A 22103-nucleotide genomic window follows, 5' to 3' on the forward strand; every position below is an offset into this window, starting at 1 on the left:
ACAAAAAGAAAATCTACACAAGACAAGGTACAAAGTCCAAACCACGAAGGTTAATTTAAGAATTAGTCATCATTTTGAACGACAAAAGTGCAATTGGTTAGTCAATATAAATCAGCATCAGTAGTAGTTTCGGAAGAGTAGAAATGCATGCCCCCCTGCTGAAGCAGATGTCTTAATTTGAAATTATTAATGAGTATTTATGTATTTTGAATAACGAATTTTGTAGAGCCTGACACGTTTGAAAATGTGACCTCGAAGAATGGCCACCAGTGTTCACAAAATGTACCAATTGATGATTAATACTTATGAAACATTGAAAATGTATTAGATTCATGTAGTAATGTGTCATGTTAGGGGTTATGAAGTATGCTTTAGCTTATTAATTGTAGACCTTCACCTACCGAGTGTCTTGGGCTAGTTTTGCCTGCCTCATGCAGAAGCTGTATTTCTTAGCGATTAATAGAAAATGCTAACAGAGTGAAATAACTGTCAAATGTTCATTGTTTAATAAAATGCTTAGCAGAAGCTTTCCATGAGAACCGACTAACAAGAGACAGTGTCCTTAAAAGAGTAACATTTGTGTGTAATGTGTGCTAGAGGAACCTTTCCCAGGACGCGAACAATGAAGACACTGACTGGAGAAGAAGATGCAACAAAGCCGATACCTGACGAGCCGGATGATGAGAACATCATAAAAGCAGACCAATCAAAGACATGTGAAGGATGAAATTTTAGAATTCATTGATTTGGTAGAGAATCACTGTTGGGGAGAGTAATAACGTACGATTAAATGAACAATTGGAAATTAGGGGATAGTTTGGGTTACTTTGAAATAACAATGTGACAAGGGAAAAGAGAGCAGAGATTGTTAGGCAGGCCGCTGTCGAGAAGAAGAAACTCGAGATTATTGATGATCGAATGGGGATGAAGAATGATTCTGTTTTGCTGACCCATATTATGGATAGGTAAATATGACTGGAATGTATTTTTATGCCTTTTCCATAGCTAAATGTTTTCTAAATTCATATTCTAAAATGTTTTGCATGAAGCCCCACATGCTGATGCTAATTTGGGTTAGTTGAGGTTATCTACATGACGACTGACAAATTGCAGAAACAAATGGTTTGACAAATTAATTTGCTGAACTCTATGGATTATGTCGCACTATTGAAGTTGACTTTGCTAAGATTTTGCACTAATGCTTTAGAATGTATTGTGATTCAAGCTTTAATTAGGTTATGTTTCTTGTGTGTTTTGGTTAATCAATATTATTCATACAAGCGTTTTGAATTGGAGATTAATCTACATGATCTTAGCATTGTTAATCTAAGGGAAATAAACTTACTAAATTTATACCAAAAGGTGTGGTTATTCATGGCTGAAAAGTGATGGTGTGTGAAAATTACTGACTCCATTGATTGTTGAATGGATTAATGATTATTGTGTACTGATTATTGATTCTGTTCTGGAACTATGGTAAGAACATCTTAAACTAGTCGAAAGGTTCATCGACCTATACGTGTCCCCTTGTAAGTTTACTTACTAAGGATCGACGCGCTAACACCCTCTACATATCATGGAGGTGGTAACGAGAGACTGAAGTTAAAAAAATAAATAAAAAAATCCATGACAAATCAATACTCACAGAAAAAACTGTTTCATAAAACAGGCTCACTTGAAGAACCCACACAGAATGAATAAATAACCATTCCCATTAATTTATATGTAAGGGGATGCTTGTTTGACGAACGAACTATTTGAAAATGAATAGGAGCACAGCTGAACCAACAGGCATCAAGCCTTGAACACTTGCAACATAAGATGAACGTCTATGACAGGCTTCATTTGAAGCACATGATACAGTGCAAATAAGCAACATAACGTAAAACATTTCATGTCTGTCTTTTTTTAAGAAAGAGAAAAAAAAACGCAGAAAGAAATCATGCACATAAAGCAACTTTGAAAAACTACATTTCTTTAATTCTCTAGTTGTCAGTGCAACGAGACCAGAAGCCCGGTGAATTCGCTATGCTACATACATATGTCAACTTAAACACACAAAAATAAACATTATGCGCCATTAATAGCGCCTTGAGACCCTCACGGGTGAGTAGTGCCCTTTACAAATTCCTGATTGATTGATTGAATAAACCTGCTATTACATATGGAAATGTATTATACAGCGGTCAGGTGTGAGACATTTCCATACACATAGGAAGTGTCACAACTGAATTGCAATTTGCAGACGAATTTTGTCAATATGGACGCCCAGGCTTTGAGCTTCAGACCCCGAACGTAAACAGTTGTGGGCGGATCCAGTTTTGAAAGTGGCAAAGCAAAGACGGCAGGCCCTCTCCATGTTGCTCTTCAAAAAGATCAGCATGGTAAAAAATACACACGAAACATGAATCCAAAAATCAGAGTCTCCTGCGCTTGCCTAAACGTAACAGGATATCAAAGAAAGGAACAACAAGTCTGCGTATCCAACCGTTTAACTATAACGACACATCATTTAAGTGAACCGACTCACCCGCAGAAAGCAAACTCGTGCTAGAGGTGGTACATGGCGTAAAAAGGAGGTGTAAAGGGTTTCGAAGCCTCCTCCGGCGAAAACTCGAGTTACTCCAGACTTCACACTTTCCCGCCGCAGTCCCTCAGTGGATGATTACTTTGTGAGTGCAGGTAAAAGCAGCACAAAACAGCAGATTCTACACGGGCTCTGGAATTAAAAACTTAAAAAGAATGTGTATCCTTCGGCCTTGGAAACACATTTCCTTCCGTCTCCAGGTCCTTACTAAAAAAACATATTTTTTCAGTGCTATTCATACGTACTGGATAAGCATGAGCGTTTCGATATGTGCTGAAAGCGCTTCTGATAGCTCTGCAACGGGTCACAGGGGCACATCATGGAAACAAAAAGTAGACTAAGGAGAAAACAAAGGAAGGACAAACACGCTCCTGCAAAGTTCAAGAAGAGCTAACAGTATAGGACCGTCGTTCCACTCGTGAGTAGACGTGTCCTATTTCTGTTTTCAGATTACTAGAATTCAAGGACCAGTTTGACGTCTTAGTCCTCTCTTAGTTTCCTTGACACTTGTCAAAAGCCTTAGTATTGGAGACGTCTTTTAGCCTTCAGTCCCCAGCACTTCAATGTCATTTTCAGCAGTCTCTATTGGTGCTGCGCGCACAGCGCCCCCTGCAGACTTACTCCTGCCTGCGCGGTGTTCCACCTGCATCCAAATTTCACAGTTGCTTCACAGTAGAGGGGTCGAGGTTCTACGGTGAACACGAGGGATTAAAAGGAGACGAGACTGCTGACGGCAGTGTAGGCACCTATCGATATATTCTCTAGCGTGCTCAAGGTAATATGACGGACACATAGCCCGTTCTCTGTGTTGTCTGATCTAAGGACACATGTTTCACTAATCTGGATACATACAGCTCTGCAATTATTGGGCACTTTCAGAGCACACGTGGACTTGTTGACAGTGTGTTACAAGTGAATCTCTTTCAATGCACATTTTCCAATACATGAAATATATTTCTAAGTAAATCATAAGCTGTTGGGGACGAAAGATTCAATATCAAGTATAGCATCGAAAAGAAAATATTGTATTAATGGGTAGAAGAAAATGGGTTTAACTAGTTATAGTTGTTAATCATTGCGAAGGTAAGACATTAAACAATTGAGGGAGGGAGATGTTAGCTCACTATATAGCTTATACATAGTATTGGCCTTTTCTAATCCTTCTTGTGCTGACATTTGAATTTTCTTTAGCTCAGTTAAATGCTCTTAGAATGAAGGAACTGATATGGACAAACATAATTCTAGGTGCATTATTCTGGAGCGATGCCCATGCAAAACCAATAGCACTCACCTATGTAAGAGCTATTGGCTTTGACAATGTGTCAGCCTTTTTGTACACCAACATGGCAAAAAGTTAGTGGCGTAAAGGAGAGTGGCGTTGAGTGTTGTAGAGGGCCATCTTGTAGATTGTTGTGGAGGGTCATAGAGTGGAAGGGTGTAGAGTTGAGTGGCGTAGAGTCCCATGGGGGGAGTAAAGTTTCGTAAAATGGAGTGTCATAGAGTGGGGTGGGATAGAATGAAGTAAAGTAACAGAGTGGCGTAGATTGAGTTGGATAGTGTGTTGTAGAGTAGAGCGGTGTGGCATAGACTGGAGGAGTGTAGTAGAGTTGAATGGCATGAGGGAAGTAATGTGTTGTAGAGTGGAATTGTATAGAGTGTCAGAATGGAGTGGCATAGAGTGGAGTAGTGGAATTAAGTAGCATGGAGTGAGATAGAGGGATTGCAGAGAGTGGAGTAGATTGTTGTAGGGTAGAGTGGATGGAGTGGTGTTGTAGGGTGGAGTGGCCTAAAGTTGAGAGGCTTGGGGTGGAGTGGCTCAGAGTTGAGTCCTGTAGGGTGGAGTAGGGTAGAGTATAGTAAATTGTCAAAGGGTGGAGTAGTTGTAGATTAGAGTGGCGTATAGTGAAATGGAGTTGCAGAGATCAGTTTTTTTGATGTTGGCATCGAAATACTTGTAAAAACAGGTGTACGTTCATGGCAGAGGAATAAAATCAAATGCTGCCCTCAGGACAACAAATGCTACATAAGAGATGCTCCTTACATATCTTGATATACTTTCCAAGGAACTAAGGATAATCTAAGGCTAAGTTTGCACTGCTTTTGCATCAACAAATTACACAAATGCGGCGCTAAAAAAGTAAAAATATGGGCCTAAATTCTTCATGAACTGTGCTTTGCAGTCAGATCACTCTATTGCTGAAACAGTGCCTCCTAGGAGTTGGAGTCCATTCACTCCCTCTACTATACATACTTGACAAATTGGATCCTCCCAGGTGAGTACACTTCAATTGAGAGTTCATAAACAAGGGTATTTGGACAAGGGGCCACTGGGCTGGTATTTGACCTTATTCCAAATTTGATGAGATATTGGGGGAGAAGAGATTTGAGATTTTGTCATTGGGCTCATGCTCTTGACAGTCTGATGCGTTGCTGATCGATTGATGACCTGTAGACGAAGACTGACTTTGTTGCTGATCCATTCGGTTTTATAGGTAGCTATGACAATGTGATACATTTAAGTCACCTATATGTCTAACCTTCACTTGCTAAAGGTTAGGTGCAAAGTTATTAAGTGAGAGGGCATCCTTGCACTAGCAAAGGTGCCCTCACATAGCTCAGGGCCATGGCAAAGCACCGCTGAACAGGTCAGAGACAGCAAAGGCAAGCACCGCTGAACAGGGCAAAGACCGCCATGGTGAAGACCGCTGAACAGGGCAAAGACCGCCATGGCAAAGCACCGCTGAACAGGTCAGAGACAGCAAAGGCAAGCACCGCTGAACAGGGCAAAGACAGCCATGAGGAGTGCTGTAAAGTGGAGCGTAGGGGCGTAGAATATAGGGACTTAGAGTGGAAAGGTGTAGAGTGGCATAAATAATGTGGAGGCCCATAAAATGAAGTGTCAGGGTGGAGTGTCATAAATCGGGGAGGTGTCATAGAGTGGAGAGGCCTACAGTGGAGTGGTGTGGCATGTCCTAGAGTGGAGTGTCGTGTTCTAGAGTGACGTCTCATGGAGTGGAGGGGCGTGTTTTGGAGTGATCCAGAATACAGTGCACTGGCGTAGAGGGCAGTGGCATAGAATACAGTGTTGCAGAGTAGAGTGGTGTAGAGTGGAGTGGTAGGCTGGAGTGGTGAAGAGTGCAGTGCCACAGAGTAAAATAGTGTGGCGTAGAGTGCAGTGTTGCAGAGTAGAGTGCCGGGACACAGAGTGAAGTGGTGTAGAGTGGAGTGGTGCTGCATGCAGTGATGCAAAGTAGAGTGAAGTGCCGTAAAGTGGAGTATACATGGTTTAGTAGCGCACAGTTTTACTGATAAAAGTATATAGAGCACAAACATGTGTGAATATGTCATTACCTAGTCTATTGATTTTTGGAGATCATATTAAAATATTTGTTTCCTCCAGGCTTCAGAATTACCAAAGTGTGGGCTTCATTTGTGCTTTCCTAATTCTGATATATTCTGAAATATCTGCACAGTTTATTTACAGAGATTTACATTTTGTTGTGTGCTATAAAAAAATAACATAGAGCCTTCCCTCACCACACCCCCACTAATCAGCATGATTGTCACATAAATCCTCTCAATTTTGAAGTTAGAGAAAGAAGAGTAAACAGCAAACTCCCACGGAAGACAGAGCTTGACATTTGACCTCAGTCTTTGTATGCACAGCAAATGTGACAAGATAGCAAGATTTAAATGCCTGTTTACAAAAATCAAGAACTGGTAGAAGAATCCAGTAAATAGGTTATGGGCAATGGAAGCTGGAAAGCCCAAAAAAATCAATCCAGCAAATAGAAACCAAGTGAATGTGAGTTACAAACCACAAAGCCTATGGTAAGCAGTGAGTAAAATGTATTTCCAGGAAAGCTTTCTGAATGTCCCAACCATGTTGTTAGCAAACCACACAGCACAGTAGGCTTCGATCTAAAAAGGGATGTGAAAGCTAATTAACAAATTATAAACATGTATGACATCATTTTGTAGTTGTTAATACAATAAGACTTAAAACATGGCCTGCAAATGTGCACCATTCCTTTCTTTGTAAAATAGAACAATATTGTGATTTCATTCAAACTGCCTGGACTGTTGTATCTTTCTGTGATTAGCTGATGTAACATTACAAGGATAAAATCTGCAGCATGTCTTAACAGAAGTGCAAATATTCTCACATTGTTATATTTTATGATTCTCCCTTCCAGCATGTAGAATGTGCATGAATATGCTGTGCAGAGAAATTAATGAAGGCAATATACTTTCAAGCTGTTATGTTCCTTCTAGTGAAAAGTTATGTGAATGTAATGAAAATCATGGTCTATTGTTTTGTGTATTTTAAAGATACAGACGTATGGATTGAAAGCAAGGGAACATGTTTTTATTTTTATGTGACATTTCTGTTCCTGTTGCTGATAGAATGTTATGTATTAAATGTTTCACAATTATTTTTACCCTGTATGTATACATTGTTAGTACTGTCGAGAAGCCTATAAGATGATTTACATCTATTGGCAAGTGGCACATTTTTGAACATGTTATCTAAAAGAACATTTTAGCTCATTTTTAGAGAAGCACATTTTACGGGCACTTATCACACTTCGGTCTTGACATGCTGGGCACTGTGTTGCTCTTGTTAATGATTTGACTTTTTGATTATCTTGTTTTAATTTAACGTGTGTATTGTGATTTAGGTAATGAATGTGCCCTGAGCATACAATTTCACTGATCATTGGTACTATTTTTGCTAGGTACATTACAGCTGTCATGTTAATTATATCTACTGAATACATCTAATACGTTGAAAAGAACGTGTGAGTCTTTTGGTGGAATTCTGTGTGACGATGTGCCTCAAATCAATTTTGCCTCCCACCGATCCTTAGAATCGACCTTTCGTGGTGGAAAAGAACCACTAACAGTGTGACATCCCTATGCTGATTGTCTTTTGTGACTATGTGTTAATTATGCCCACCACAACATTGTATGACAATCCTCTTATTGTTGCAAGACATGGCTTTGCAAATATTGTTTGATACATTGGTTTAATGTGTCAGTCTGTCTATCTGTCTGAGGATTGTAACTAGTAGACCAACAAACTTCCACATCTAGTTCTTTAGGTAAGGCATACCAACATCTTGAGGTGAATTGAGAACATCTGTTGGTTACTGTTAGACCTGACATGCCTTAGGGTGGTCACCCCTAACTTCTTGCCTGCCTCCCTCCACTTTTTGGACTCTGTTTTTGCTGGCTTTTAGACTCTGCACACTTTACCACTGCTAACCAGTGCTAAAGGTCATATGCTCTCTCCCTCTAAACATGGTAACATTGGATCATACCCAATTGGACTATTTAATATACTTATAAGTCCCTAGTAATGTGCACTGTATGTGCCTAGGGCCTGTAGATTAAATGCTACGAGTGGGCCTGCAGCACTGGTTGTGTCACCCACTCAAGTAGCCCCTTTACCTTGTCCCAGGCCTGCCATTGCAAGGCCTGTGTGTGCAGTTTCACAGCCACTTCGACTTGGCATTTAAAAGTACTTGCCAAGCCTAACGCTCCCCTTTTTCTACACATAAGTCACCTCTAATGTGTGCCCTAGGTAATCCCTAGAGCAGGGTGCTGTGTGGGTAAAAGGCAGGACATGTACCTGTGTAGTTTACATGTCCTGGTAGTGTAAAACTCCTAAATTCGTTTTTACATTATTGTGAGGCCTGCTCCCTTCATAGGCTAACATTGGGGCTGCCCTCACACATTGTTGAAGTGGCAGCTGCTGATCTGAATGGAGTAGGAAGGTCATATTTAGTATGGCCAGAATGGTAATACAAAGTCCTGCTGACTGGTGAAGTTGGATTTAATATTACTATTTTAGAAATGCCACTTCTAGAAAGTGAGCATTTCTCTGCACTTAAATCTTTCTGTGCCTTACAATCCACGTCTGGCTAGGTTTAGTTGACAGCTCCTTGTGCATTCACTCAGACACACCCCAAACACAGGGTACTCAGCCTCACTTGCATACATCTACATTTTGAATGGGTCTTCCTGGGCTGGGAGGGTGGAGGGCCTGCTCTGACACAAAGGACTGCCACACCCCCTACTGGGACCCTGGCAGACAGGATTGAACTGAAAGGGGACCTGGTGCACTTCTAAGCCACTCTTTGAAGTCTCCCCTACTTCAAAGGCACATTTGGGTATAAAACAGGGCCTCTGCCCTACCACCTCAGACACTTGCTGGAGAAGAAACCTGAACCAGAACCTGCATCCTGCCAAGAAGAACTGCCTGGCTGCTCAAAGGACTCACCTGTCTGCTTTCTACAAAGGACTGCTGCCTTGCTGTTGTCCTGCTGCCTTGCTGAACTCTTGTCTGGCTGCAAAAGTGCTCTCCAAGGGCTTGGATAGAGCTTGCCTCCTGTTCCCTGAAGTCTCAGGACTAAAAAAGACTTCTCTTTTTCATTCTGACTCCTCGTGCACCGAAATATTTGACGCACAGCTTGCTCCACGGTGAGAAAATCGCCGCACGCCGATCCAGAAAGACGCCGCTCGACGCGACGCCTACGTGCGACCGGAACTTTGACGCACGGCCTCGCCTGGACAACGCCGCCGACTTCCAGAGAAGAAATCGACGCGACGCCTGCTGTGTGATAGAAAATTCCACGCACAGCCTCCCGGAACGACGCGCAGCCGGATAACAAGCCGAGGAATCCACGCACAGACCCTGGGACATCTGGTAATCCCACGAACCATAGAAGGAGTCGGCCCGCGTGCCGGAAAATGACGCACGTCTTCCCCGAGTGAAAAATAACGATGCAAGTCCGTGTGTGAAGGGGCGAAACAGACGCACACACCATTTTTTTTCCCGCAGAACGACGCACGTCTCCCAGCGTGAAAAATAACGACGCAAGTCCGCGTGTGAAGGGGCGAAACCGACGCACACACCATTTTTCCACGCATCTCCTCCTCTGCGGCCCTTTGCGGAGATTTTCCACTCCAAATTAGGTACTTTGTGCTTGAAAGAGACTTTGTTTACTTTTTAAAGACTTAAGACACTTTATATCACTTTTCAGTGATATTTCTACAAATTCTTATTGCATCTTTTATTGTGTTGATCTACAAATATCCAGATAAATATTCTATATTTTTCTAAACACTGTGTGGTGTATTTTTGGGGTGCTATATGGTGTCATTGTATGATTTATTGCACAAATACTTTACACATTGCCTTCTAAGTTAAGCCTGACTGCTCGTGCCAAGCTACCAGAGGGTGGGCACAGGATAATTTGGATTGTGTGTGACTTACCCTGACTACAGTGAGGGTTCTTGCTTGGACAGAGGGTAACCTGACTGCCAACCAAAAACCCCATTTCTAACATTGGTGATCAGCGGTGAGGATAGGACTTGTATTTGTGCAGTGACATACAGTAACTAAGTATTTCACTACCTACCCACAGTTGAAGGTCAACTTGATTTTTATCTCTTTTTTGCAAATTTGTTTTTCTTGACAATTTTCAAAAACGAAATCCTCACTCAACATGTCTCTGGCTGGGTCTCAAGTAGGAGATTTGGACCTAGCCCTGTTGGAGACATATACTGTCAAATAGCTTAAAGGGTTCTGCAGGGTGATGAGAGTACCCACCCAAGGGGCCTCCAAAAAGGAGGATTTTCAAGTGGCGCTGAGGGCCCGGGCAGAAGCCCGTTTAGAGGAGGATGATGAGGAAGAGGAGCCAGAAAATGGCCTCTCAGAGGATTTATTGCCATCAGTGGATAATGTTACCACTGCAATTATGCCCCCTTCCAGAGCAGTGTCTCTGAGCAAAGCCTGACCGCAGAGGAAAGGAGAGAACAAAGAGAGTTCTAATTGCAAATGGCAAAACTGAAAATTGAGACCCAACAGGAGGAAAGGAAGGCTGAAAGAGCAGCCAAACAGGTGGAAGCTGAAAGAGCTGAGGCTGCAGCTGAGAGAGCTTTGGCTGAAAAGAAACTATTGTTGGCTCATGAACTGAGTCTCAAAGAGCTGGAGATCAAGGCGAGACAGTCTGAATCCAGCAGTAATGGTGGCAGCATACAGACAGGACCTGCTGGAGAAAAGAAGGTTCGTACACCCAAAAATGTGGTGCCCAGTTTTGTGGTGGGAGATGACATAGATAAATGGTTAGCTGCTTATGAAGTTGCACTAAGGGCTCATGAGATTCCTGAAGGGCAATGGGGTACAGCTATGTGGGGTTATGTGCCGCCATTGGGGAGGGACACACTTCTCACATTGGATCAACCTGATCAAAACAGAAACCCACTTCAGAAAGCCACTTTACTTGCCAAGTTTGGGGTGACCCCTGAGGGATACCTTCAGAGGTTCAGGGACAGCACCAAACAATCCACACAAACATGGGTAGATTTCTTTGACTTTTCCAGCAAGGCACTGAATGGATGGGTGCGGGGCAACAAAGTAGATGATTATAAAGGGTTATATGACTTGATTCTGAGAGAGCATACGCTCAATACTACTTTTACAGAGTTGCGCCAGCACTTGGTAGATAGTAAGCTGACTAATCCCAGGAAGCTTGCTGAGGAGGCGGACCTCTGGGTTAGCACCAGAGTGTCCAAAAAGGTACCTTGGGGGGACACCCACAAAGGTGGTCAGGGTTCCCAACAGAATAAAGAGGGGGGAGAAAAACTTACAGATAAGGAACTCTCAAAAGGCCCCCAAAATAATTCCCAGGGAGGGGGTGGCAACCATTCCTTTTCCAGATTTGGGAATAAGCCAGGGACGTATGATAAATCAGGGAAATCCAACCCCAAATGCCTGGAGTGCTACCAGTATGGTCACTATAAAGGCGACCCCCAGTGCTCCAAGAGGGCACCGTCCACTACCGGACAGACACCTGTGTTGACTAGTGTAGCGCTCGGGGGGGAGATGGACCCAGATAGCTTTGGGGAGCAGGTAGAGATTTCCCTAGTGTCCCTGGGAGAAAGAGAAATGGTGCCCAAAGCCCACATGCCCCAAAATACTTCCAAGTACAGGCAGTGGGTCACCATTGATGGCCAAAAGGTGGAGGCTCTGCGTGACACAGGAGCCAGTATTACTACTATCAAGGGTCAGCTGGTGTCAACAGAGCAGATAATCCCTAATACATTCCACCAGGTCATAGTCGCTGACAATCGTGAGAGTCACCTACCGGTGGCTCTGGTTCCCTTTGAGTGTGGGGGGGTCTCTGGTACTCTGAAAGTAGCTGTGAGTCCTGCCATGCCTGTAGATTGTCTGTTAGGCAATGATCTTGAGCATACTGCTTGGAAAGAAGTAGAGCTCAGATCTCACCTGGAGATGTTAGGGTTACCTGAGTGGGTTTGTATGACCACACAGTCCATGGCTGCCCGGGAAGGGACTCAAGGGCGTCTGGAGCCTGGAAAAATGGCCCAGACAGCTGCAAAGAGGAAGGGCAAGAGGCGCGGGAAACCCACCTCAAATGTTCCCACGGTGGTGGACGAGGCCCCTGAGGAGGAGGAGGCCCATGAGCCAACTGGGGAGGACATAGCTGACCTGGGTAACCTACCTGAACTTGCTGGCTGGCAAGTAGAGGATGGGCCAACCAGGGCGGCATTCTGCAAGGCGCAGAAGGAATGCCCCGCCCTTGAGGATCTGAGGCAACAGGCCACAGCCCAAGCAGCAGGTGACGCCTCTGGCACTCACCATATTTACTGGGAGAATGATCTCCTTTACAGTGAGCGTAAGTTTCCAGGTCCTGGGGCACCCCGTGTGCTGGTGGTCCCCCAGTGTTACCGAAACTTCCTACTGGGCCTGGCTCACGACATCCCCCTGGCAGGACACCTGGGCCAAGGCAAGAACTTTAACAGGCTTGACACCCACTTCTGTTGGCCCAGAATGAGGACAGCCTCAGATAACTTCTGCAGAGCTTGCCCCACCTGCCAGGCTAGTGGGAAGACAGGGAAACAGCTTAAAGCTCCCCTGCTCCCACTCCCAGTCATTGGCACCCCCTTTGAAAGGGAAGGCATCAACACTGTTGGTCCCTTGGACCCCAAAACTGCCTTGGGCAACAGGTTTATCCTGGTTTTGGTGGACCATGCCACCCGCTATCCAGAGGCAATCCCTCTGAGAACAGTGACTGTACCGGTGGTGACCAGAGCCCCGTTGGGAATATTTACCCGTGTGGGATTCCCTAAGGAGGTCTTGTCTGACAGGGGCACAAACTTCATGTCTGCATACATGAAGTCCATGTGGGGTGAGTGTGGGGTGACCTACCGGTTTACCACCCCTTATCATCCTCAATCCAATGGGCTTGTTGAGAGATTCAACCAGTCCCTGAAATGCATGATTGGTGGCCTGACTGATGCCATGAGGCGTAAGTGGGACGTCCTCTTACCCTGCCTGTTGTTTGCTTACAGAGAGGTGCTCCAGAAAGGGGTGGGGTTCAGCCCCTTTGAGCTTCTCTATGGTCACCCTGTCAGGGGACCCGTGAGCATTGTTAAGGAGGGCTGGAAGAAAGCTCCCAAGTCACCTCCCCAGGATGTGGTCAGCTACATGCTGGCCCTCCGCAACCAAACCCAACGCTTCTGGAAACAGTCCCAGAGTAACCTCAAGGCCAGTCAAGAGGTGATGAAGGAGTGGTATGACCAGAAGGCCCCTCTGGTTGAGTTCTCACCTGGAGACAAAGTTTGGGTGATGGAGCCAGTAGAGCCCAGGGCTCTCCAGGACCGCTGGACTGGCCCCTTTGAGATCAAGGAGCGTAAAAGGGAGGCCACTTACCCAGTGGACCTCAAGACCCCTAGGCACCCCCTAAGGGTCCTCCATCACAACCGGCTCAAACCTCACTTTGAGAGGTCTGAGGTCAGTATGCTCCTGGTCACAGATGAGGGCATGGAAGAGGAGAGTGAACCTCTCCCCGACCTCCTCGCGGTCAAAGAAGGGGATGGGTCAGTGGGGGGTGTCATTCTCTCTGACTCCCTGACTCTAACCCAGAGAGGAGACTGCTATGAGCTGTTAGAGCAGTTCTCCCCCCTGTTCTCCCTTACTCCTGGACTAACCCACCTCTGTGTTCATGACATTGACACAGGTGACAGTCCCCCTGTGAAGAATAAAATTTACAGGTTCTCGGATAAGGTGAAGGCCAGCATCAAGGAGGAGGTCTCCAAGATGTTGACTTTAGGGGTTATTGAGAAATCCAGTAGTCCCTGGGCCAGCCGTGTGGTATTGGTTCCTAAGGCTACTGCCCCAGGTGCGAAGCCAGAACTCCGGTTCTGTGTGGACTACCGGGGTCTCAACTCAGTCACCCGCACTGATGCTCACCCCATCCCCCGAGCTGATGAGCTCGTGGACAGACTAGGCGCTGCCAAATTCCTGAGTACGTTCGATCTTACTTCAGGGTACTGGCAGATCGGCCTGACTGAGGGGGCTAAAGAAAGATCAGCATTTTCCACCCCTGATGGCCATTACCAATTCTGGGTGATACCATTTGGGCTGAAAATGCCCCTGCTACCTTCCAACGGTTGGTTAACGGGGTCCTAGCTGGTAAACATGCCTACTGTGCAGCTTACCTGGATGACATAGCTGTCTACAATTCCAGCTGGGAGGAACACCTGCTCCACCTCAAGGAGGTGCTTCAGGCTCTGCAACAGGCAGGCCTGACTATCAAGGCTAGTAAGTGCCAGATTGGGCAGGGTTCCGTGGTGTACTTGGGACACCTAGTAGGTGGTGGCAAGGTGCAGCCACTCCAGGCCAAGATTGAGACTATCAAGGCCTGGCAACCACCTAGAACACAGACTGAGGTGAGATCCTTTTTGGGCCTCACTGGATACTACCGCAGATTCGTCAAGGGCTATGGTACCATTGTATCCCCCTTGACAGAACTCACTTCCAAGAAACAACCTAGGTGGGTGAATTGGACAGAGGCTTGTCAGAAAGCCTTTGATTCTCTGAAGGAAGCCATGTGCACGGCCCCTGTGCTCAAGGCCCCTGACTACTCCCAGGAATTTATTGTCCAGACAGACGCTTCAGAGCATGGCATAGGGGCTGTTCTAGCACAGCTAAATGAGGAGGGCTCAGACCAACCGGTAGTCTTTATTAGCAGAAGACTATTACCACGGGAACAAAGGTGGAGTGCTATTGAGAGAGAAGCATTTGCTGTGGTCTGGACACTGAAGAAGCTAAGACCCTACCTATTTGGGACTCACTTCCGGGTTCAGACAGACCACAGGCCCCTCAGATGGCTCATGCAGATGAGGGGTGAGAATCCAAAACTCTTGAGGTGGTCCATTTCCCTACAGGGGATGGACTTTGCTGTGGAGCATCGCCCAGGGGTTGACCACACCAACGCTGATGGTCTCTCCAGATACTTCCGCCTTAGCGATGAGAGCTCCCAGGAGGTCAGGTAGCTCTCCCCACTTTCAGCTGGGTGGGACACATGTTAGACCTGACATGCCTTAGGGTGGTCACCCCTAACTTTTTGCCTGCCTCCCTCCACTTTTTAGACTCTGTTTTTGCTGGCTTTTAGACTCTGCGCACTTTACCACTGCTAACCAGTGCTAAAGTGCATATGCTCTCTCCCTTTAAACATGGTAACTTTGGATCATACCCAATTGGACTATTTAATATACTTCTAAGTCCCCAGTAATGTGCACTGTATGTGCCTAGGGCCTGTAGATTAAATGCTACTAGTGGGCCTGCAGCACTGGTTGTGCCACCCACTCAAGTAGCCCCTTTACCTTGTCCCAGGCCTGCCATTGCAAGGCCTGTGTGTGCAGTTTCACAGCCACTTCGACTTGGCATTTAAAAGTACTTGCCAAGCCTAAAGCTCCCCTTTTTCTATACATAAGTCACCTCTAATGTGTGCCCTAGGTAACCCCTAGAGCAGGGTGCTGTGTGGGTAAAAGGCAGGACATGTACCTGTGTAGTTTACATGTCCTGGTAGTGTAAAACTCCTAAATTCGTTTTTACACTACTGTGAGGCCTGCTCCCTTCATAGGCTAACATTGGGGCTGCCCTCACACATTGTTGAAGTGGCAGCTGCTGATCTGAATGGAGTAGGAAGGTCATATTTAGTATGACCAGAATGGTAATACAAAGCCCTGCTGACTTTGCATTTAATATTACTATTTTAGAAATGCCACTTTTAGAAAGTGAGCATTTTTCTGCACTTAAATCTTTCTGTGCCTTACAATCCACGTCTGGCTAGGTTTAGTTGACAGCTCCTTGTGCATTCACTCAGACACACCCCAAACACAGGGTACTCAGCCTCACTTACATACATCTGCATTTTGAATGGGTCTTCCTGGGAGGGTGGAGGGCCTGCTCTGACACAAAGGACTGCCACACCCCCTACTGGGACCCTGGCAGACAGGATTGAACTGAAAGGGGACCTGGTGCACTTCTAAGCCACTCTTTGAAGTCTCCCCCACTTCAAAGGCACATTTGGGTATAAAACAGGGCCTCTGCCCTACCACCTCAGACACTTGCTGGAGAAGAAACCTGAACCAGAACCTGCATCCTGCCAAGAAGAACTGCCTGGCTGCTCGAAAGGACTCACCTGTCTGCTTTCTACAAAGGACTGCTGCCTTGCTGTTGGCCTGCTGCCTTGCTGATCTCTTGTCTGGCTGCAAAAGTGCTCTCCAAGGGCTTGGATAGAGCTTGCCTCCTGTTCCCTGAAGTCTCAGGACCAAAAAGACTTCTCTTTTTCATTCTGACTCCTCGTGCAGTGAAAAATTCGACACACAGCTTGGTTCGCGGTGAGAAAATCGCTGCACGCCAATCCAGAAATACGGCGCTCGATGCGATGCCTATGGTGCAACCGGAACTTCGACGCACGGCCGCGCCTGGACGTCACCCGACTTCCAGAGAGGAAATCGACGCAAAGCCTTCCGTGAGATTGAAAATTCCACGCACAGCCTCCCAGAACGACATGCAGCCGGAAAACAAGCAGAGGAATCCACGCACAGACCTTGGGACATCTGGTAATCCTGCGAACCATAGAAGGAGTCGGCCCGCGTGCCGGAAAACAATGCACGTCTTCCCCGATTGAAAAATAATGACGCAACTCCGTGTGTGACGGGGCGAAACCGACGCACACACCATTTATCTTTCCGCAGAACGACGCACGTCTCCCCGCGTGAAAAATAACGACGCAAGTCCGTGTGTGAAGGGGCGAAACCAACGCACACACCATTTTTCCACGCATCTCCTCCTCTGCGGCCCTCTGCAGAGATTTTCCACTCCAAACCAGGTACTCTGTGCTTGAAGGAGACTTTGTTTGCTTTTTAAAGACTTAAGACACTTTGGGCCTGATTCCAACTTTGGAGGAGGTGTTAATCCGTCCCAAAAGTGACGGTAAAGTGACGGATATACCACCAGCCGTATTACGAGTTCCATAGGATATAATGGACTTGTAATACGGCTGGTGGTATATCCGTCACTTTACCGTCACTTTTGGGACGGATTAACACCTCCTCCAAAGTTGGAATCAGGCCCTTTATATCACTTTTCAGTGATATTTCTACAAATTCTTATTGCATCTTTTATTGTGTTGATCTACAAATATCCAGATAAATATTCTATGTTGTCCACTGTGTGGTGTATTTTTGTGGTGCTATATGGTGTTATTGTATGATTTATTGCACAAATACTTTACACATTGCCTTCTAAGTTAAGCCTGACTGCTCGTGCCAAGCTACCAGAGGGTGGGCACAGGATAATTTGGATTGTGTGTGACTTACCCTGACTAGAGTGAGGGTTCTTGCTTGGACAGAGGGTAACCTGACTGCCAACCAAAAAACCCATTTCTAACAGTTACACAAACTTGTGGTATTCCACATAATCAAATAATATGACATATTAAAGTTTGTGCTGATTCTACTGAAGAAGGCAACAGTGATCCTCAAATGGTCTGCAACTACCAAATGTATGGTACATTTTTTAACTCTTGGCCAATCTACTATAAACACCATGGATTCGGTATGCCAGAATTTGGCTGTAGCAGGCAACAGTCTCAAAAGACCCAGGATTTTTGGCTGGGAACTCTAAATCTATGCTTAGAAGGAACTGGTTTGAACATATTATTTGATATCTGCAAATAAAGTTGGCCACAAAAAATCTCTTCCCGTCTGCTATTCTTTTAAGTATACCTCAATGTCCAGCATTTTTGGAATCATGGAACCAGCTCATTGCCTATTGTCTTAATTGAACTGAGAGCAAGAATAGAGCCTTTGTTGATACTGCAAATCACCCTTCTAACTTCACCATTACTGTTTCCTACTCTAACCCTCTTAGTCTGTTTACTTTAGTTTTGTATATAATTTTATTTACAAAGTTCTATGTTAAGGCTATTAAGTGACTATTTCTGAATCCCAGATGGCAATAATAATGGGGGATCTTTAATTAATCTATTTTCCTTTTTAAGTGGATTCTGCTGCAATAAGGCATCATCTTTACTATTGTACGGGCCTGGTTTGTAATCAATCTTCGAAACTGTATCTCAGAACTCAAGCTTAGAATGCAGTGTCTCTGACAAGTAACCCATCTAGGTCCTAGATCTTCTAAGACACCTTGCCATATTCCATGGAGCTCTGCCCAGGATAAATGCCTCCATGTGTGTCTCCAGTGCCTCTCTGCCTCATAGAAGGACCATTCAAATGATATCCGGAGTTGTCACTTGATAATAACCATAAATGTTTGACAAGCTCAAGCAGGCTGATTCCCTCCCTGTATTAAAACAGACTTAGCAACACGTGTTTTTTTGCTGAAACACATAAAGGTGCTGATTTCAGTTTGGAGTTCAGTTATGTCTTTCTTTGGGATTAATACTGGGAGAGCCTGAAACAGAGAGATTAATCTGGGAGGCACATTTATTTTAACTTTGATGAACCTACCTAATCACGATGTAAATAAAGGTTGCCAACAATGGAGGTCATTTTTAACAGTTGTAAAGTGCCTCAGGAAATTAGCAGCACCTATATATTTTTTTAATCTAGGAGTAATATAAAATCCCAAATAGGTGACTTTCTCCTTGATCCATTGAAAATTGGATATTCTGGAAATCCGATTATCTTTTTTTTTATTCAAACACAACCCTAACTATTCGGATTTATCCAGATTCACTTTGAATCCGAATCTTCACTATAGTAGGGCAAAATATTTAAAGCCACTTGAAGAGAAAACTCTTGGTCAGTTACCATCAGTAAAATGTCATTAGTGAATATATGATCTTTGGTATGCTGCCGACCCATCAAAGTGCATGCCATTTTGTTCTCTTATTCAGGGTGCCAGGGTTCAGCTACCTGGGTGAAAAAGAGGGGAGCAAAAGGACAACCCTGTATTGTTCCCCTATATAATTGAGACCGTCGAGATTTTTCCAGATTAACTATCACTTTGGCAAGCATTGTCTTATTATTAGCCCCTGTCCAATCATTAGGTCGAGCATAGCAGCGCAACATGTTGGTTTGTATCTGGGCTTTTAACCACGCCCACTGCATGCCCTTCATTATCACTTATTCATGGACTTGCCTTTCAAAAATCTTTTGTTTTTGTTGGTAACTGCTTTACGTTTGTCCCTCCTTAGGGCGGTTTTGTTACCACGTTGGACATCACCCCTGTTACGTGGATAGTTGCACTTTTGTCGATAACTTTGACGGGGACGGAACTTATTTTTCCTTTTGTCTCTCTCTCTCTGCGCTTACGGCAGTGCTTTGAATCCGCTCGCTTATGTCAACTGTTTTATTTTTTATTTTCAGTTTGTGTGACAAGAAAGGTCTAGTTAGGAATTTAGAACGCTTATAGCTCTAACGCGAGCAAACGCGAGACCCATCGCATTGCAAATGCTTGTTTTTAATTGGAACTAAGTAACATCTTACACTCGACCGAGAAATGTTGAAAGCTTTTTCCGCATTCAAAGAAGCGATTGCCTTAAGTTTTTTTCCACACTGACTTTTCAGTGAGATTAGGAACCCTATTATCAAATGAGGGTTGGTTAAGTATGAACCTTGACTAATGTGGTGGATCATAGCGGGTAAGTAGGGCGACAATATGTTTGTGAAGATCTTTTTGAAGACTATATTATCCGTATTTAAAGGCACTACTGGCCTCTAGGAAGCACAGGAATCTTCTGGCCTGCCAGCTTTATGAATTAGTGTAATGTTTGCTTCAGTCATTGAGGGTGTGTATATTTTGAACTGGAGAAACAAGCTGAATGTTGAACAAGCCAGGGGACCAACGCCACCTGACAGTATTTATAGAAAATACTAATTAGACCATCCTGGCTTGGTGTCTCATTAGGGCTTAAGTTTTTGGTCACTGTAGTCATTTTGTTGAGCAAAATTGGGAATGTTATCTCTTCTCTTTTGGGCATGGGCACTTCAGACATCCTAACTGACCGCATGAGCGATTCCAACAGTTCCAAATGTACATGTTGTTCTGTACTAGAGTTTTAGTAAAACTCCCTGATGGTTTCTCTTTTAGCATCCTACCCTTGAAGAGGATTGCCACTGGGATCTATTATGATAGGTATTCTTTTGATAGCGGTCCTTGTTTTAAGCCTTCTTGGTTAGAGGGAGTCAACCTTTTTAGCTTTTTCATAGAACTTCTATTTCAGGCATCAAAGGGCTTTTTTATGCGCAGTCGCTTTAAACATCAGGCACAACTTAATGGCATACTTTTACAAGCACACGTATGCTGTCATTATGTTGCAGGAGCCTCTTTTTCTTCTTTTAAGGTAATTATGTCTCTTTCTTACGTATCAAACACTTCTGTTATTGTTTCCTTGAGTGATTTTTTTCTCGTTGTATCGTTGTTACTTTATTTTTGTTTGAATCCATATGATACAGCGTTCAAACACGCTTTGAACCATTCTGTGGTCAATGTGAATTTTCAGGCATCATGATCACTAACGCATTTGGGTGTTTGCATCTAATGTCATCATCTTGCTTGGTATTGTTCTTGAAAGATTTTATTTTCAAATATTGGAGCAACAGGAATTTTCACCACATTGTGTCTGTTCAGCACTTTTTAACGGTCCAGGCAATGGTCATATTGGACTAGGCTGGTTCACCTGTGATCCTGAATTGTAATGCGTTATGGCTGTACTTTGAGGAGCATCACACTTGAATGTTGAAATTCAAGATATTTTTAAAGGAACAAATTTGAAAACTTTGGACGTAATAGTTTCATTTTGATAAGTAGCAACTTACTTTTCTTACACCTGAAGTCTGAGGGCCTTAAGGGAGTTCACCTTGGGTCTGGTTAACCAGTTGGCCACCAGACATTGACTTTAGAAGTCCCTGTGGGATCACTAAGCATCCCAGTTGCATAGAGCAACCAACGGCTTGAGCAGCCTGTGACAGAGAAGAGCCAGGTCTGATGTGCCTGGGAATCACCTGCTGGTCTTCGTAGCTCTGTAGCCTTACTGAGTTGCAAGTGATGGGGTACAATGCTGGGGTACTGACCCTGCAGCAGTTTGTCCTTGGCCCTCGTCCGTTTGGTGGGCTCCTCATTGTACATGCTATTGTGCCCTGTGTGTGCTGTGGCCAACGGCCACATCTCCTCCCTTGTGCTCACATATAGCTTCAGGACTCTGCACACTCAGTTTGGTGGGGGAGCCTTTGAGTACTTACATGGGCGGGGTGCTGAATCACTGCTCCTGCAGGTGGCACCTCATGTCAAAGGTGATGTGAGAACTGGGGCTGATTACTATAGTGCTTAATCCACCTGTGGTGTGAATCTCCCACCTTCCAAGCATCATCTCTGCTCCCTGACATTTTGCCTGTCATATGCTTGGAGATTATTTTGCCAAGCTTCAGTGGAGCCAGTGTACATCTGGATGCATCCTAGTGCCTAAGCAGTGACACAAGTGAGGGGTCCCCTACCAGCTTTCTTGTTCCCATGTGTGGTAGCCCTGCAGGCTAGCACACAAGGCAAGGGAGTTCACATTACTCTAGTAAGCCTAGCAGTCTGTGGCTAAGGCCTTTTTAGTGCTAGGAAGGGGCAAAGACTTTATGACATTACTTGGGGCCCTCTGTATGTGGGACACACCTCCTCCATCATCCAGTTAGCGTTCCGTGTTGATGCTATCTGCTCTGCGCTCGTGCACTATGATGGGCTGAACCTTCAAAATTGTGCTGCGCATGCTACTGTGACTGGCTGCTGAATTACTAGGGGCGGTCAGTGGCGGCAAGAGGGCCGAACAGCAGTTACTCATAACCCATCACCTAATTTGGATACCGCCATCTTTCTCATCACACTCGGCTGCCTGCCGCTCCTCACAACCAACTTTTGCTATAGAGTTTTGACAACATGGGAAGGCTGAAGTCTGCCATTTTAGGTTCCCAACCACAAGCGGAGCATCCAGACTAGGACACAGCAAACACTCTTGTAGCTGGGTTGGATAAGTTAACCACCATCCTAGCGACGATTAGGACAACTGGGGTTTTCCTTGAAGCAAAAATAGATACTGTAGGCATCCTCTTTGGCTTACTGCAGGAAGACCAAAAACAGTTGACCAAACAGATACTCAATCAGAATGGCATTGGATTTATAGCAGCA

The 22103-nt window shown here is 44.8% G+C and overlaps 2 protein-coding genes across 4 annotated transcripts in view; one reads left to right on the plus strand and one right to left on the minus strand.

Annotated features, from left to right (window-relative positions):
• The window catches only part of DBF4 (DBF4-CDC7 kinase regulatory subunit), a 178082-nt gene extending 175402 nt beyond the window's left edge, over window positions 1–2680 (minus strand). The window contains exon 1 of one of the 2 annotated variants that reach the window (XM_069211566.1): window positions 2531–2680. The gene's annotated coding sequence lies outside the window, so the exon portion shown is untranslated. The remainder of the gene's footprint in view (window positions 1–2530) is intronic. The other variant, XM_069211567.1, reaches the window with a different exon arrangement.
• A 233-nt stretch (window positions 2681–2913) lies between these two features.
• The window catches only part of SLC25A40 (solute carrier family 25 member 40), a 218394-nt gene continuing 199204 nt past the window's right edge, over window positions 2914–22103 (plus strand). The window contains exon 1 of one of the 2 annotated variants that reach the window (XM_069211568.1): window positions 2914–3005. The gene's annotated coding sequence lies outside the window, so the exon portion shown is untranslated. Of the gene's footprint in view, window positions 3006–3096; window positions 3363–22103 lie in introns of those variants that run through there. The other variant, XM_069211569.1, reaches the window with a different exon arrangement.

Source organism: Pleurodeles waltl, chromosome 10 (genome assembly GCF_031143425.1).
Source record: "Pleurodeles waltl isolate 20211129_DDA chromosome 10, aPleWal1.hap1.20221129, whole genome shotgun sequence".
Classification (NCBI taxonomy): domain Eukaryota; kingdom Metazoa; phylum Chordata; class Amphibia; order Caudata; family Salamandridae; genus Pleurodeles; species Pleurodeles waltl.